The following is a 16147-nucleotide window of genomic DNA, read 5'->3' as shown; positions in this document are numbered from 1 at the left end:
TAAAACCAAACTTTAAATCATATATATGATGTTAAAATTTGGATCTGTATGCAACTTTAAATTAAATCGATTCGTCGTTATTCCAGTTTAAAAATCGGTTGATCTAAAATTAAGATAATTTAATTTTTATAAATTTGAATTAAATTCAAATCTAAAATAATCTAACTCAAATATAAACTAAACTGAATAAAGTTTAAACCAAAAATAATATTACTTAACTTGAACTCGATTGAAACAATGCTATTACCACCTATAAGTGTATAAGGGCTTAATTTATTATTTGGATGTCCACAGCACAACATTGTAGTTGATGTAATAAACACACCCAACTTTTTTTTTTTTTTTTGCTCTCTAGTTTAAAGGATTTGTCGAGTCTTCCGGCGGAGATTTTCTACATACAAAAAACTCGAATTTGAGACCTTAAAAGCGATATAAAACTGCTTAATTCAACTCGTCGGTACATACCCAACTTATTTAAGTATACATTTAAGTATAAACTTACCAGCATTTATGAAAGGCGTGTGGGGTCAAAAGAAGAAAGCTTTCCCATACCGCCGATTCAACAATATTCTTGATAAAAGCAATTGCCATCTCAATGATAAAACGGGTCCAAAAGCTTTGGATTGATAGATAGAGTGTTGGATTTCCATGGCCGACTGAACCTTTTTCGACCATGAAAGCATTTTGTTTTAATAGAAAATATTTGATTCCTACGATTCAAAAAAAAAAAGTCCACACTTACAGTCAAGAATATTTCTATCATTGTTTTATTTGTGATCATATTTATAAGATTAACGTTATAAGGCGAGGAGTGTAGTTTTTTTAAGTTGAATAGGAGATAATTGGATAGGGTGGGGTAGATATATATATATATATATGAAAAAGAGATTACTGGTATTTGGACTCTCGATGGAGGGGAAGGATTCTAAATTCGAGAAGGATTTATAGGGATGAATATGTATCGGTTGAGTCAGGTTTTTGGTTAATTAATTCAAATTCGAAAAATATATATTCTTCACCTAAAATCTTATTCAACCTAAGTTAGAGTAACTTCGTTTGAATAGAGATACAAATATATTTATAAAAAAAATTAATTTTATTCAATAAAATGGAAATCTAATTGGAAAAAATAATATAAAGAATAATATTATTGCAATTACTGATAAATATATAAGATATAATTATAATTTTTGGCATTCTTGGCAGTGGCGGAACATAAGCAGGGCTAGTGGGGTCATGCCCCCAAAAATTTTAAAAATTATAATTTAAACCCTTTAAATTTTGAGAAAAAAAAATTAATTTGGTTCCCCAAAATATTTAAAAATTCATATTAAATTTTAAATTTTTTAATGTTCTTAATTAAATCGCCTCTCATAATTTTAAAAAAATTCTTAGTAAGCCTCTCAAAATTTCAAAATTTCAATTAGACCCTAATATTTTTGGAAAAATATAAACTAAACCCTTCAAAATTTTTGAAATTTTTAATTTAAACTTTTAATTTTTTTAAAGTTTTAAGTTGGTCTGTAACACCTCGAATCCCGGGTTAGAAGTATTGGACTAGCCCGAGATGGACCTTGGTTTAATTCCTTAGATTGTAGGAAGCCTTGACCCAAATTAAAGAGGATTTGGGCTTGAGGTAAGCCCAATAGAGATTAAAAATGATGTTTTTAGTTTGCAACCAAAATTAGGAGGACCAAAAGAGCAATTGTATCATTGAGGATTTCAAAAGATGAAACCCATTTATGAATAGTGATATCACGTCTGATTTATTTGCCTCCCTCTTTTCTTCATCTTTGTCTTCTCTTTCAAACTCCCTATCTCTTCTTCATCTTCTTCCTTAACTCTCTAAGTAAATGTGAGAGCTTTAGTTCACTTCAGGCATTTTCCAATAACATTAAGGTAAGAAATGAATTCAGAACTTCCCAATCTTTCTTTTAAGCTCCCAAACCACTCATTTCACCATAGTTCTCAAAAACAGGTTTTAGAAGGGTTTAAGAAATTAGATGGTTTCAATCCATTATTCAGATTTTTTTAGCCTTAGAAAGTGTTTTAAAACCCTCATTAACCCCTAACAACAGTTAGTAATCCTTGTAATTGCTTTTATTTAGTGCAAGAGGTTGGAGAATGATTCAAAGCTAGGGGAAGGAAAAACTTACTTTGGTTTGAGACTTTGACGTTTCCAGCAGCTTAGCATCAAAGGTAACTAACTTTTGACTCAGCTATAACATGTGTAAGTCATTCAGATGAAATGTAGTAGGTTGTATGAGCTTGAAGCACTCTAGTGGTAGATTTCATGTTTTAGAGTTATAAATACGTTTAAAGCCCTATTTATGCTCCTTTGTATCTTCATAAAATATTAATAATGTTTGGGGACCTCATTAAGGTCTTTGGGATAGAAGAATATGAGTTTTTACACCTATTTTATGCTTTCTGTAGTTTGAGTTTTGATACTAGAGGGATAGTATCAAAACTTATTCTTCTTCTCGGGCAAATTCATGAGTTTCTGGGCAAGAGTATATATTCTTTGGGTCATAGTTTCGAAACTCCCAGAAAATATCGAAACTAGGTTGTCCAGAATGTTTAAAAGTATCGATACTTGTAAAAAGTATCGAAACTTTTGTAAGAGTATTGATACTCTTGGGCTAGTATCGATATTTTTCATCTGTTTTGGACAAAAAGGCCATTTTTAAGGGAATTAAACTCGAGGTACCCCAACAATTCAGTATATCCTCAAATAATACTTCAAGCGAGAACAATAATTAATATCATAATAGTAGAAACATAATATAGCTAGGTTTACATAAAACTAGCCTTGTTTGATACTCGAGAAACAATCAGGACACCCGAGTTCCTTTTAGTAGAAATACGATAGTTAATGGATCCAAGTCAGTGCCATGACACTTCAATAGTTGACTGGGTGTCAGATGCCACAAGACTCGATGGAGTAAGTTGGTGGGTGCACTTTTGATGTAGAATTTCGGATCTCACCCAAGAGTACCCGATGATGCTTCAGTAGTGCTAGAGGGGTGCATGAGCTTCGAGATGTAGAATCCCTTAGTCGTACTATGATGCCAACCATAAATTAGTAGTACAATATTTAACATGTTCAGACCCGTGCCACTTGTCACATCATCTAGTAAATGAATATAGTATAGTACAGTTTCCAGTGAGGCACTAAGCTCTTAAACTTCATGTTCGGAATATGTTTTCGTGCGCAGGTTCTTAGAGGCAGATTGTGGAGAGCCATCATTATCATATATTCCAGTGCAGTAGAAAAAATTTCCATATACCTTTTAGAGTACGTCTTGAGTCATCTTTAGAGGGCATATATTGTTATATGTCTTGTTATGTATTCAGTCGTAACTCTTATTGAAACTCAGTATTTGTATTATTTTACGGATGCATTTTGGGAACTCTCCCTATAAATTGTAAACTCATATTTTATTATGTTTTTATATTATATCATCGATGATTAAATTTCATAAATTTACAAGTAATTTTAAAAGAAAAAATTATGGGTCATTATTTTGGTAGTTCCGTGTAATATTGTAATCCATGGATCTTCGGGTCGAACTGGATTAGAGTGTTACATTTAGTGTTATCAAAGCATCAGGTTTAGTCATTTCTAGGACCTGCGAGTTGGAGTCAATCAATGTTTGTATATGTACATTGCCTCTAGAGAGTGTAGAGTATTTAAATAATTGGAATGACAATAATGACCCCCATCCTTTTCTAATTTCATATAGACCCTATAGCAGACAACCTAAATTATAGCCAGGATGACAGAGACAAGAGTCATGCCTCACCATCATCCAATATCAGTGAGGATTTTATCCCGGATACATATGATCGTCCAAATCTATTAGATGTGGGATAAAGGAGGCTACCTTCTTCAGGGACCTCACATCCGTACTTAGGCAAATAGTTAGGTCTCTTCCTAGTTTTTTAGTTGTACCATATCCCTCACTAGCACCCCTAGCTCAATCAGTAGCCTTTCCCTAGGAGTCCCCCGTAGAGCGGCTCTGTAGATATAAAACCACCGAGTTCTTCAGTTTAGAGGATAATGATTCTATCGCAACGGACCAATGGCTTAGAGAGACATTTTGTACCCTTCGATAGATGCATCTCACCCCAGCAGGTAACTGGAGTACGTAACCTCCTTGCTTAAGGGTGACACAATAAAGTGGTGGGAGATGGTAGAGTTGGCGATGGATCCATAGAGGCCTACTTGGGAGCAGTTTTTCACCTAGTTCAGAGAAAAGTACATCCACACCAATGATTTGATTGAGCAATTCCTACACCTAACTCAGAGTGACCACTTAGTGGTGCAGTATGAGCGGGAGTTTTTCAAGCTTAGTAAGTATGTGGTAGAGTTGATTTCGACTAAGGAACATTGTTGCTATCATTTTAGAAAGGGCATTTATGATATTATTTTAACCCATTTTACAGTAGATCCTCCCAGAGTCTTTGCTCAACTGTCTCACCAGGTGAAGGCAATTGAGAGAGCCTTAGATAGGCAGACTAGGCAGTCTAGTAAGGTTACATGGCAGGTCACTCTGGACAAAAGAGCTAGAGATAGTCAGGCTTCTTCGAGGCCCCAGCAGTGTAGTCTCGAAAGACCGGGCAGAGTTCAGGTCGTGGAGGTAGGTCCGACTCGATGAGGATTCCATTAAACTCAGATTATGGGAGTATTGCTAGTGAGCTGATTAGAGGGTTCATATTTTCTCTATGTTTTAGGTACCGGAAGAGACACCCAGGGACATGTCAATTGGGGTATGAAGGTTGTTATAGTTACGAATTTATGGGTCATTTCACCATAGATTGCCTAAGAGCTTATGGCACAGCATCAACAGTGACTCAGCTATTGGCACCATCAGTGCAAAGAGGTCGAGGATCAACTAGAAAAGATAGCGTTGCGCCTGGAAAGAAGAGTCATAGGACGACTAGATTAGAGGCTGGGGGTCAAGCCGAGAGTGGTCTCCCAATAGTATGTAGTGCGATTCAGGGAGAATTACGATGTGCCAGATGTTATATCAGGTACATTTACAGTATTTTCCCTTCCAGTTACTGTATTGATAGACCTCAATTCTACTGATTCGTACATTTACTCTAACATAGTCCAAGAAATATAAATTCTAGTAGAGAACCTAGATATGGGTGTTTGAGTCTCAAGCCCTCTAGGTTTAGATGTCCTACTGGATAAAAGTTTTAGACGATACCCAGTAAGGATCTAGGATCAAAATTTTCCAGCGGACTTGATAAATTTATCATTTAGGAAGTTGGACATGATCTTAGTTATGGACTGGTTAACCAAGTACGATGTTATATTGAGGTGCAAAGCTAGGTGACTTAAGCTCAAAATAGTCGATGAAACTAAGTTGGTGATGACCAGTGAGAGATCCTACCAGACGAGGATAATTTCAGCTTTAAAAGCCCAAAAGATGATCGATTGTGGGTGTGAGGCAATCTCGGCTCACGTGGTTAACACCCGAATTTTAGCACCCATACTCAAGGATATCCAAACAGTGCGAGACCTTTTCGATATATTCCTAAAGGAGTTTCCAAGTTTGCCAGACGAACACGAATTAGAGTTTGGAATTGAGGTAATGTCTGGTTCAGCCCTGGTGTCTATTGCTCCCTATCACATGTCATCAATTGAGCTAAAGGAGCTGAAGCACCATATTCAGGAGTTGCTAGAGATTGGTTTTATCTGACCGAGCATCTCTCATTAGGGAGTGTCAGTCTTATTCTTTAAGAAGAAATATAGGTTAATAAGGTTGTGCGTCGACTACATACAATTAAATAAGTTGACCATCAAGTACCGTTACCCACTCCCTTGGATAGATGACCTCTTCAACCAGCTCAGAGAGGCATGTGTCTTCTTAAAGATTGATCTATGATCAAGCTACTATCAGTTGAAAGTCAAGGACAAAGATGTGGCGAATACGACTTTCAAAATAAGGTACGATCATTATGAGTTCTTAGTGATGTCGTTTGGACTCACCAATGCCCAAGTGGCATTCATAGACCTAATGAATCATGTATTCCACCCATACTTGGACTAGTTCATGGTGGTGTTTATAGATGATATACTGGTGTACTCTCGATCGGAGGATGAGCATGATCAGCATCTTTGTATTGTACTTCAAACCCTCAAAGATAGACAGTTGTATGCCAAGTTTGGGAAGTACAAATTTTGGCTATTAGATGTAGCATTCTTGGGGCATGTCATTTTAGTTGACGGCATCATAGTTGACCCTTATAAAATTCAAACTATAGTTGAATAGGAGTCCCCTAAGAATATGTCTGAGGTGCACAGTTTTCTCAAGTTGGATGGGTACTATCGTCGGTTTGTTCAAGGTTTCTCAATTATAGCAGCCCTGTTAACCAAATTTCTTCAAAATAAAGTTCCCTTTGTTTGGTATGAGAGGTAGTAGGAGAGCTTCGAGCAGTTAAAGGTCATATTGACTCAATCCCCAGTGTTGACTCAACCAGATTTGGTTAAGGACTTCACAGTTTTCAGCGATGCTTCATTGAATGGACTTGGATATATATTGATACAAAAAGGTAAAGTTGTAGCTAGGGGTAAAATAGGCCAGGCTGGCCTACAGGGGCCTACGACTTGGCCTACATAAAGTCTGGCCTGGATTGACATATTTAATAAAAAGGTTACGCTCGGGCTGATTTAAAAGCCTATTAAATTAAATAGACCAGGCTTAGGCTTATTAAAAAGCCTTATAAGCCTGATAGGTCAGCCTATAAATATATATATACTTATATTATTTTTTTGGGTGATTATTTTACTACCCTATACCTTATTGAATCTTTTAATGTGGCACATTTACGTTAAAAATTATTACATTTTAATAAATAATGACAGGTTTGGACCCTACACTTTATTAAAATACAATTAAATTGGTGGTTTGGAAATTATTATATTTTAATGAATAATGACAGGTTTAGGGTCCCTAGTCGGCAATCCATTCATTCCTAGGCAACTTATATTGTTCCCGAGGGAGGGGAATATAATTTTGGCAAGCATGATATTAAGGTGTGGGTTTCAATAATTATTTTAGCTATATTTTTAATTCCTTTTAATACTTTTTCACGCTTTTTCTTTTTTTTTTAGTCAAAATGCGGGGCCAAGCTTATATTAGGGTGTGGCTTCCAACGATTATTTTATGTATTTTTATATTTTAAATTAAAAAAATTTGTGGGTTTTAATAAATAAAAAATTAAATCGGATCGGGTTGGGTCGAGTGAAATTTAATGTGAAGAAGGCTTTTAAAAAGGCTATCAGGCTAGGCTATGCTTTTAAAAAGGCCAGGCCGAGCAAAAATAAAAGCCTTTGATATGTTATAGGCCAGGCTCAGGCCTAAAAAATTCATCGTAGGCCAGACTCAGGCCTTTTAAAGCCTGGTCTGGCCTATTCCCACCCATAGTTGTAGCTTCCGTGTCCCGTCAGCTTAAGCCTCACGAGTGTAATTACCCTACCCATGACCTTGAGCTAGCAACAGTGGTGTTCGTCCTGAAGATTTGGCAACACTACATTTTTTGTGAGAAGTGACATATCTTCACCGGTTATAAGATGCTCAAGTATCTTCTCACTCAGAAAGAGTTGAACATCAGATAATGTAGATGGGTTGAGTTGCTTAAGGACTACAACTCTGTAATAGATTATCATCTAGGAAAGATAAATATGGTAGTAGACGCCTTAAGCAGGAAGTCAATGACTGAGTTACAATCTCTCTTAGCGTGTTTGAGTTTATCCAGTGATGGTGGTTTTATAGCCGAGCTACAAGTCAAGCTAGAGTTAGTAGGTGGAGTCAAGAGGACAAAATTTAGTTGACCGATTGAGAAGTCGGATCGAGCAGGTTCGCCAGAGCGCGGCCTCATGTTTTGAGCTTCAAGATGAAGATGTGTTATACTTCAAAGGTCGGTTGTACGTACCTACAGATGCTCAGTTACGTAGTAAGATTCTCCATGAAGCACACTACAGTCCACTCTCTGTATACCCACGCAGTAACAAGATGCACCAGGAGCTTCGTAGATTGCTCTATTGGTCGAGCATGAAAAGGGAAGTATCGGAATTTGTCTCTAGATGTCTAGCGTGTCAGCATGTTAAGTTAGAACACCATGTTTCCTTAGGTTTGCTTTAGTCCATTCAGATTCCTCAGTGGAAATGTAAAAAGATGACCATAGACTTTGTGACTGGTTTACCAATGTCTAGACAGAGACACGACGCAGTTTGAGTCATAGTAAATTGCTTCACCAAATCAACTCACTTCCTCCCAGTTAGGATGGACTATACCTTAGAGAGGTTAGCTTAGTTGTATATCCATGAGATAGTGAGGTTGCACGGTGTACTGACTTTCATTATTTCAGACAAAGACCCTCGATTTACTTCTTGCTTTTGGGAAGCTCTTCATGAGTCCATAGGTACCCAACTACACTTCATTACAGCTTTTCACCCTCATATGGATGGCCAGTCAAGGCGAGTTATCCAGATTCTCGAGGACATGTTCAGGTGTACTATCATCGATATAGAGGATAGTTGGGATGACCACTTTCTATTAGTAGAGTTTACCTATAACAACAGTTTCTATTTGAGCATTCAGATGGCTACGTACGAGGCCTTGTATGGGTAGAAGTGTAGGACTCTGCTTTGTTAGACAAAGCTCAGTGAGGGTACAATAGTAGGCCCAGACTTGATTCCAGATATAGAAGAAAAGGTTTGGGTAATTCAGAACTGACTTTAGGAGGCTTAAAAAAGGAAGAGATCTTACGCGGACTTGAAACGTAAGGACATTGAGTCTACAGTAGAGGACAAAGTATTCCTCAAGGTTTTCTCATGAAAGAAAGTACTTCGATTTAGGCGTAAAGCCAAGTTGACCCTTTTCTTTATAGGACCTTATGAGGTACTCAATAGAGTCGGAGGACATTCACAATGTGCTCCATGTTTCCATGCTCAGGAGATACCGCTCCGACCCTTCGTACGTCATACCCTTAGAGCAGATTGACGTCAGTTCGGATATGCCTTATTCATAAAAACCAGTTAGAATCATAGCGAATGGAGTTAAAGAATTAAGAAACAAGAAGATTCTTTTGGTGAAAGTGTTATGGAGGAACCATGGCATTGAGGAAACAACATGGGAAACCGAAGAGGATATGCAACATCAGTACCTTCACCTCTTTTACTCAAGTAAATTTCAATGATAAAATTTCTTTCTAGGAAGAGAGAGTTGTAACACCCCGAATCCCAGGTTAGAAGTATTGGGCTAGGCATTGATTTAATTCCTTAACTTGTAAGAAGCCTTGACCCAAATTAAAGAGGATTGGACTTGAGGTAATCCCAATAAAGATTAAAAAAAGTGTTTTTAGTTTGCAACCAAAATCAGGAGGATCGAATGAGCAATTGCACTATTGAGAATTTCAAAAGTTGAAAAACATTTATGAACAATGATCTCCCATCCGATTTCTTTGCCTCCTTATTTTCTTTATCTTTGTCTTCTCTCCCAAACTCCCTATGTATTCTTCATCTTCTTCCCCAACTCTCTAATTAAAGGTGAGAGATTTATTTCACTTCAGGCATTTTCCAGCAACATCAAGGTAAGAAACGAATTCAACACTTCCCGTCTTTCTCTTAAGCTCCCAAACCACTCATTTTACCATAGTTCTGAAAAACAAGTTTTAGAATAGTTTAAGAAATTAGATGGTTCCAATTCATTTTTCAGATATTTCTAGCCTTAGGAAGTGTTTTAAAACCCTCCTTAATGCCTAACAATAGTTAGTAATCCTTACAATTGGTTTTGTTTAGTACAAGAGGTTGGAGATGGTTCCAAAGCTAGGGGAAGGGAAAACTTACTTTGGGCTGAGTCTTTGACGTTTCCAACAGCTTAGCATCAAATGTAACTCACTTTTGACTCAGCTATACCATGTGTAATTCATTTAGATGAAATGTAGTAGGTTGCATGAGCTTGAAGTACTCCCATGGTAGATTTGATGTTTTAAAGTTAAAAATATGTTTAAATCCCTATTTATGCTCCTTTGTATCTTAATAAAACATTAATAATGTTTGGGGACCTCATTAAGGTCTTTGGGATAAAAGAATATGAGTTTTTGCAACTATTTTATGCTCACTGCAGGTTGAGTTTCGATACTAGAGGGATAGTATCGAAACTTGCTCTTCTTCTCGGGAAAACTCATGAGTTTCTGTGCAAGAATATTGATACTCTTGAAAGAGTATCGATACTTTAGGACATAGTTTTGAAACTCCCAGAAAGTATCAAAACTAGGCAGTCTAGAATGTATAAAAGTATCAAAACTTTTGCAGGAGTTCGATACTCTTGGGCTAGTATCGATACTTTTAGTCTGTTTTAGACAAAAAGACCAGTTTTTAAGAGAATTAGACTCGAGGTACCCCCAACACTTTAGTATATCATCAAATAAGACTTCAAGCAAGAACAATAATTAATATCATAACAGTAGAAACATAATATAACTAGGTTTACATAAAACTAACCTTATTTGATGCTCGAGAAATAATCAAGACACTCGAGTTCCTTTTAGAAAAATTCGACAGCGAGTGGATCCAAGTAAGTGCCACGGCACTTCAACAGCCGCCTGGGCACTAGATGCCCCAAGACTCGACGAAGTAATTCAGTGGGTGCACATTTCTGATGCAGAATTTTCGAATCTCACCTAGGAGTACCCGATGGTGCTTCGGCAGTGCTAGAAGGGTGTGTGAGCTTCTAGATGTAGAATCGTTCAACCGCACCATGATGCCAGCAATAGATTAGTAGTACAATATTTAGCATGTTCAGACATGTGCCACTTGTCACTTTATCTAGTGAATGCATATAGTATAGTACAGTTTCCAGTGAGGCACTAAGCTCGTAAGCTCAACATTCATAATATGTTTCCGTGTGCATGTTCTTAGGGACAGATATGGGGAGCTATCATCATCAAATATTTCCGTTCAACAAAGCAGATTTCCAAAGACCTTTTAGAGTACGTCTTGATTAGAGTGTTACATGGCCCCCCAAACTTCATTACCAAGTTTCGTCACTAGTTCTTAGGTCGGATCGGTTGTGATATTTTTCATGCTAAACCTGAATCTGACTCGATACAAACTTATCATCTAGAAAATCTGATCCTATACAATTTTTTTTAAAAAAAAACAATCTCAATAGGATTGAATTGAATCAAAATTTATCATATTCGAGTCTCGTGCTCATCCCTATGGATTTGTTGGGTTTGAGAGTTGGGTTAACCTATGTTTACGGTGATTTGGAGAAAACTATTTTAGGATGGAGTTGGGTTTGGAGTTTGGACTATCCATATGCTTACAAAGAAAATTATACAATTCACCATTTCTAATTTACACAGAGAATTGTACTTTAATATAACAACCTTTAATGTTTGAATTTCAATTTATCTCTAGACGAATTTATTATGTTATATCTAGCGATTCATCTCAACCCTTATGTGGTTAATTTTTTTTTTTTTAATTTTGGTGGGGAAGTGTGAATAATCTTTTATATAGAGGGATATATTTTACACTTAAAAAGGCATCATAGTTATCTCGACGCTATCAATATATAAATGCTATTTGAAGTATTGTAGAATCAGTTATTTACCATGGTAAACGTATCACATGCAACTGATTCAGCCAAACACCCCTGTCCATGTGACAACGTTATCCCCTTACAATCCACATTTTACATAATATTTAGACCAAATTATCATGTGAACCATTATTTATGAGTGCCACCTGATACCAATTCCAATTTTCAAACCCTCCAACGTACGAGCCTAACCACTATTTCTTATATATCTCTATCCAACAAAAAGGACATTTTCCCTTTTTGTCTCTCCATTTTCTTTCCAATTTGCCAACTTGTATAATGTATATTTAGGGATAGGGTGATATAATTATTATTCTATCAAGTTATATTACACATTTATTTTAATTTTAATTGTAAAAATATATGCTTATAATAATATTTAAATTAAATTATTTATTTATAATTATAAAATATGATATATTTATTATCAAATATTTAATTAAATGATGTGAAATATATTTTACCCGGGTAGTATTAGTCAAATTGGGGGGACAAGACGAGGGCATAAAAGGTGGTGGTGATAGATATCACTCTATCACCATAATATCATATTTAAAAGCTAGGTGACACGTCATACCATCTCATCTATGACGAATAGACTATCCTTCAACTGTTTTTTAACCAAAAAATAATAATAATAAAATAATTAGAGTTTAAAACCCCCGAAAAATGTCGGACCCTTTTATTTTTTATTTTTATCTCAATGCTTATATATTAACAAATACTATTATTTTCACTCAAAGAGAGAATGATAACTAAAGCTTAATCAGTTGGAGGAGATTAACTTTGATAATATAATAAGAGTGAATTAAGTAATAAAAGAGAATGTTATTTTTAATAAAAAAAATATATTCTAATACTTACGTTTTGTGGAATATATACACATTATCAAGAGATTAAAAAATTCTAAACAATATCATTACCATGTAACTATTAAAAACATTGAGGTGACGAGTGTGGATTGATAGTGATGTGGAAGTATTAGGCAGGAATTAATTATTTTCACCAAACTCCCATTAATACAATCATGTGATGTTCTGTGCAGGGAGGAATTGAGAGTAAAAGTAATGGACACATTGACACTGATAGTTGTTTCCCTAACTTATTTCATTTTTCTCTCTATATTTTTATTATGTACTTTGTATTTAAATTATATGCTCATGTGTCCTGACAAGTTTGAATAGAGACTAACAAAAATGAAATAAAAATAATATATATACCAAATAAGTACAAGTTGCCCCTATCTAATAGGATTGCTTACTTTAAAATCAATACACAATTAATTTAGTATTATAATTTACTCATAAATAAACGATAAATACCAAATTATTAAAAAATAGAACTTTAATACTATAATTCGTTACTCGTTTTTAAGTTTAAATAGAAACGACTCTTTTTTTATTTCCTAGAAGCTAAACTAGTTTTAAAAAAGGAAGGGGGGAAAACGATTAATTTCATGTCATCATGTGTAACCCATAGCAAAATAATTAGAATTATAACGTGCATGGTTTAACTGTGGACCCCCCATGCATTTAAGGTAACGTCCGCATTAGATGGCAATGATAGCTGCCCAACATTGGACAGTAGCCATCAATGATCAAACACTGATCCTACACAACACCGATCTTTACTTGTGTAAATCAGTACTCTTTGTCTCGAGTAGCCCTCGTCGGATGCAGGGGATAATGTTGTGCGGTAATAATTACTTCATTTTTCGATTAGATCCATGATTAGGGTTTGAGATGCCGAGCTATGGAAATGTTGAAAGGAAACTGGAACATCATGCCCCTGTAATTACAAATGTTGTACAAAGGAAAGCATGGTAATTGACCGAATTCCCCTGTTTTATCGTCCAGAGTTTTTTCTAGCTTAAGTAAGATATGGAGTAGAAGTACTTGAAGAATTTCATGATCCAGAAATCACAAACAAAACACTCGTATCTGATGCCACTGAACAAGAATTGGAACGTGGCAAATGGAGCAGCAAATTGATGCTTAATTACTTATCAATTAAGAAGTCAACAATTAAGGTTGCAAAAAGGTAATGAAGGCAGCACTAAGCTTTATTATGGTAAGCAAAGGTCTGGCGACAATTATGAAGCAAACTTGAGCGGTTCAACTATTACTATAAATATATTATTCTACCTTAAGATCGAGTAACGTATAAGTGAAGAAAAAAACGAGAAAGAGATAGTTTAGCAAAACTTTGTTTGTGGTGTTTGTAAATTAGCTGAAGTTAGTGGTGTGTTCGTGTTTGTATCGTATTTTGCTTCGTATTAATTATATTGAACGAATTATTAAGTTTATCGGGTGTCCATCAATACTTCCAACAAGTGGTATTAGAGCTTGATTCGAGTTTGATTCAAGTTTGATTCGAGTTTACGTGGTGGTGAAAATGACTAATATAATTCAACCACAAATCTCGCCGTTGACAAAAAAAAACATGAAAATTGGAGTATCCAAATAAAGGTCTTACTCTGTTCCCAAGATTGTTGGGATGTTGTCAATGAAGATTATGTTGAGTCTGAAAATGCAGCAGCATAAGCGACCTTAACTAATGAAAAGAAATGGATACTGAAGAAATCCCGTAAGAAAGACAAAGAGGACGTTGTTTTTTACTTTTCAATGAGTTGAAAAATCAACCTTTGAAAAACCCTCAAATACGAAGACCACAAAACAAGCGTAAGAGATTCTATAAAAAACTATTCAATATGTAGAAAAAGCAACAAAAAAAAAGTATGTTTACAATCTCTAAGAGCTGAGTTTGAAATGCGAAAATGAAAAATACGGAAAGTGTCAATGATCATGTTAATCGTGTTAAAGCGGTGGTAAACGAAATGAAAATAAATGGTGAATCACTCGATAAGGTCAGAGTGGTCACTGATACGAAAATTCAATTACGTGATCGTGGCAATCGAAGAATCAAAAAATTTATCTCAGATATCAATCGATGTGCTTGTGGGTTCACTCCAAGCCCACGGGCAGAAAATGAAACAAAATAAATATTCTAAAATTTTGGAACTAGCCCTACAAAGCAAGTTAGATGTTAGCGACGGTGAAGCCAGCAGTAACTACACACGAAGCCGATAAAATTGTGGTGATTATCGTGGAAGATATAGAGGTGGACAAGTAACTCATGGATGTGGTGGTCATTCATATGACACCACTAAATCAAGCGAAAGTTACCAGACATCATACAGTGGATGAGGATTCAGAGGTCGAGGCCAAGGTAGAAGCAGATATCAAATAAATAAATCTAAGGTACAATATTATAATTGTAATAAATATGATCACTTTAGTTATGAATGTAGATCAACTCCTAAACAAGAAGAATGAAATAATGTAGCAACAGCTGAAAAAGAAGAAAATGTAAATCTCATATATTTTTGACTTACAAAGGAAATGGAGAATTCAAGAAAAATATATGATATCTCGATAATTATGCTAGCAATCATATATGTGGTCGAAAGGAGTTGTTCGTGAAGTTAGATGAAATGATCCACGGTCGAGTAACTTTTGGGGATGACTCGCATATGGAAGTCAAAGGTAAAGGCAAAATCATGATTACTCAAAAGAATGGTGAAAAGAAATACATCTCAGATGTTTATTTTGTACTGGCTTTGGAAAACAATATCATCAGCCTTGGTCAACTCCTGAAAAAATGTTACGAAGTGGAGATAAAGAATCACTCCTTCGCCATAAAAAATAAAGAAGGATAATTAATTGCCAAAGTCAATATGACTCGAAATCGTTTTTTTTGCCATTGATATCGAGTCAAGATAAGTTAAGTGCATGAAGACGACAATCAAAGATGATTCATGGTTGTGCATTTAAGATACGAACATCTTAGATTTGCAGGCCTGAAGTTGTTATCAAAGGTAAATATGGTGAAAGGACTGCTAGAAATCAACCCTCCAGATCAATTGTGTGAGGCCTGTAAGAAAAGCAACACAAACAAAGCTTTGAAGTTGGTAGATCTTGACGAGCTCAAAGGCAATTGGAGATTGTGCACACATATATAATCGGCCCTTTGGACATACCATCACTTCGAAGTTTGCCTGTTTTATTGATGATTTTAGTAGAAAAAGTTGAAATTATATTTTGAAAAAAAAAATCATAAACACTTAAGAAATTAAAAGGATTCAAAGAAATGGCAGAAAAGCAAAGTGGTCACCGGGGAGACCTAACACCGTCAGGGTGTTCGAAAGGTAAAACTCGCGGCTTTTTTCTTTAGATCTATGCTTATTGATTCGTCTAGGTTTCTAGAGGGTAGATTTAGACTTAGGACAAAATGAGCTTTCGAACATGATAGTTTTTAGGTTTCCAGTCACCATGGATGGTGGGCGAAGCAGTGGTCGGGGCTAACTAATCGGTGAAGTAGCCGCCAATTTCTGGGCTTGAGGCTCATCGACAGGGGATTGGTAGAGAGAATTAGAGAGAGTTTTGGGGAGTGAGTTTTTTTTTAGTGAACAAAGGAAATAAAAGACATCATTCTGCAACTACTTCAATCCCAGTGGAATA

The sequence above is a fragment of the Hibiscus syriacus genome, unplaced genomic scaffold (assembly GCF_006381635.1).
Source record: "Hibiscus syriacus cultivar Baekdansim isolate YM2019G1 unplaced genomic scaffold, ASM638163v2 tig00111708_pilon, whole genome shotgun sequence".
Lineage (NCBI taxonomy): Eukaryota > Viridiplantae > Streptophyta > Magnoliopsida > Malvales > Malvaceae > Hibiscus > Hibiscus syriacus.
The sequence above is the reverse complement of the archived record's forward strand: the minus strand, read 5'-3'. Positions refer to the sequence as shown.